This window comes from Cornus florida, unplaced genomic scaffold (assembly GCF_030987335.1).
Source record: "Cornus florida cultivar Cherokee Brave unplaced genomic scaffold, ASM3098733v1 CherokeeBrave_3.0.0_Hap2_Chr07, whole genome shotgun sequence".
NCBI classification, from domain to species: domain Eukaryota; kingdom Viridiplantae; phylum Streptophyta; class Magnoliopsida; order Cornales; family Cornaceae; genus Cornus; species Cornus florida.
This window is the reverse complement of record NW_026775577.1, coordinates 47850263-47853172: the sequence shown is the minus strand read 5'-3', so window position 1 is coordinate 47853172 and position 2910 is coordinate 47850263.

Genomic DNA, 2910 nt, shown 5'->3' with positions numbered 1-2910 from the left:
ACAACACTAATCCCTCAATAATACACAAAATCAAGATGTAGAAAGCATGCTTGGGGCTAACTCTAGCCCCAAGAGGATGTCTAGCCACTCATGGTAGTGCTTCTCCAACCCTCAAGGGCTAACTCCATGGTAGAGATTTGTTCCTTGGTTGATGAAGAGTCTCCAATGGTGTCTCTAGCCTTCTCATCCTCTAAGCTTGCTCTCTAAGAGATGATCTGATGTGATATGGTATCCTCCCATCTAAAAAGTAATCCTTATCCTTATATAGGTAGGTCAAATGACACACAAAATGAGCTGGGGTCATGCACAAAATATTCCCCAATGATTGGATGATGAGCACTGAAAAGTGCGCATTTAAACCCGTTAAGCTTAAGCATTCTAGTAACTTTATCTATCTTACTTTGCCGTTTTAGACTTATTACGTATTATTTATATTTTCAGGCACTAATCCTAAAATTGAGCTAACTCAACCAAATAAGAGCTTAATTGAAGCAATCCTGAGATAAACCAAAGGAGGGAGCAAAGTGGAGAAAGAAAGGAGTAAAAAGGAATCAAGTCGTGCAGGTGAAAAGTTCGATCGATCCAACTTAGAGTTCGATCGATCGAACATCTATGAAAGATCATAGTACTTCTCGATCGATCCAACCTTGGCCTTTGCGGAAATTCTAAGTTAGATCGATCGAACATCATCTATGATCGATCGAACCCTATTTTGTCCTATTCAAATGATTGATCTTATCCACAGCTGTACGCCAACCAACCACTTTTGTCTTTTTCCCCATAAATATCTTAAAAATATCCCAGCCTTGTCGTTATCCGGAGGAGTCAGACCACTTCGATCGATCCAAGATGCAGTTTGATCGATCAAACCCATTTTCGATCGATCCAAGTTAAGGTTCGATCGATTGAACTTCCTCCAGCGAGAAAAAGTTAAAGTCCAGCTCATTTATTCCATCCTTCATCCAATCATTGGAGAATATGCCTTGCACGACCACAGCTCATCATGGGGTGTATTTGACCTACCTATATAAGGAATATGATACACTTTTTAAAAGGGTCTCTAACGTCTCTAGAGTCTCTTGTCACACATTGAAAATCATCTTGGAGGCTATTCTTGGAGAGGAGGAAAGGAGGGAAGCTAGAGCACCATTGGAGGAGATCTTCACCAACAAGGAGCAGCCATGGAGTTAGCCCTTGAGGGTTAGATCATCACTACCATGAGTGGCTAGACATCCTCTTGGGGCTAGAGTTAGCCCCAAGCATGCTTTCTATACTCTAATCTTGTGTATTATTGAGGGATTAGTGTTGTATGATACATTTTGATATTCATGTATATATAAATCTTGATTATTTCATGGTTTGTATGGTTTAATGCTTCCAATTGACTATTCTATTCTATCCATATATCTATGTATGCTAGAGTAGGATATTCATGTGCTTATCTCTAGATTTAGTGTTTTTGATGCATGTCTATGTGTATTGATGCTATAGATCTAGAGATTATCAAGATGATATGCTTAATGGAATGCTCTTGTTATGTCTTTTGATGGTTCATACTTATTCCTCGATGGATTGTACCTCTCCCTTAGTTTATTTTCATGCTAGTAGTGTAGTTGTAGTGTAGTGTTAGATGGGGGAGACAATTCATGCTTGTTCTTTGATGTTCCATGCTTTTGAATGCACGAAGCATATGCTCTAATATTGTGGTATATGTGGATTTTGAGCTTAATGAAGGATTAATGACTAGTTATGATATGTTGTATCTTTCACATGTGTTTAGACAATTTATTCCTCTCCCAATAGATATTTTGTACCTCTCACATGATGTTTAGATAATGCATGTTTAACTAAGTCATCCTTATGGATTGCTTGAACTATGAGCTTAATGAAAGGTTCAATGACTTGAATTGTTATTTTGTTATCTTCACATGATGTTTAGACAATATATTCCTCTACCAATAGATGTATTGTGGCCTCACACATGTTGATTGAGACAATTTGCACTTGTTGAGTCACCCTTACCAATTGAATGTCTTTTAGACACACAACATTGTTGCAACACATTCATTTCCCTCATTAGTCACTTGATTATGGTTTAGAATAGTATTGCTTGGTGGTGATCTCTACACCCCAAGACCTCTCTCTCTCTCTTGTTTACTTCATATTATTTTATTTAGTTGAATTCAATTTAGCTTAATCAACCAACCCAATTCTCTTTTGCAATCATTTGGTACGCTAGAGTCGAAGTTGAAATTCCAACACGTATAATCCCTTGGGACGATCCCTACTCACTCTTGCTACGTTAGTAGTGGTCATTGGAGCTTAAAAGCTAAATTTGGAGTTAATGTGCTAAATGACCATTGTGAGTAATTCTTGGCACTCTTGTATTTTAATTGTTTCATTTCTTTGCATGCTTGTGATAGCCCTTGTTGAGGCTCATTTTATTGCTAAATTTTTGTCCAAGCATAGGCCCTTGTTGAGGCCAATTTTTTCTTGCATTTGGGTTTTAATTGTGAATGGAGGAATTGTTTGATCCAAGTTTGGGGGGGAATTACATCCCTTCACCTTATGCTCCTCCATCACATTTTAATCCTTATGAGATTGAGTCTAATTAATTTCATGCATCATCTTATTATGGACTTGATCACTCATTTAATCCTTCTTATGATTATTGCCCTCCACCACCATTTTATGATGAATCAATTCCACCACCTTCTAAGTACTCACCCGGATTTGAAGAAAAAGTGTTAGCTTTACTTGATGTGCATATTTCACACACTTCACTTATTAATTCTCATTCTCAAGCTTTAGCCAACTTAGAAGCTCAAGTTGAGCAAATTGCAAATACTCTTTCTCATTAAGAGGAGGAGGAAGAGGCAAATGAAAAAATGGCAAGAACTTCAATGTATA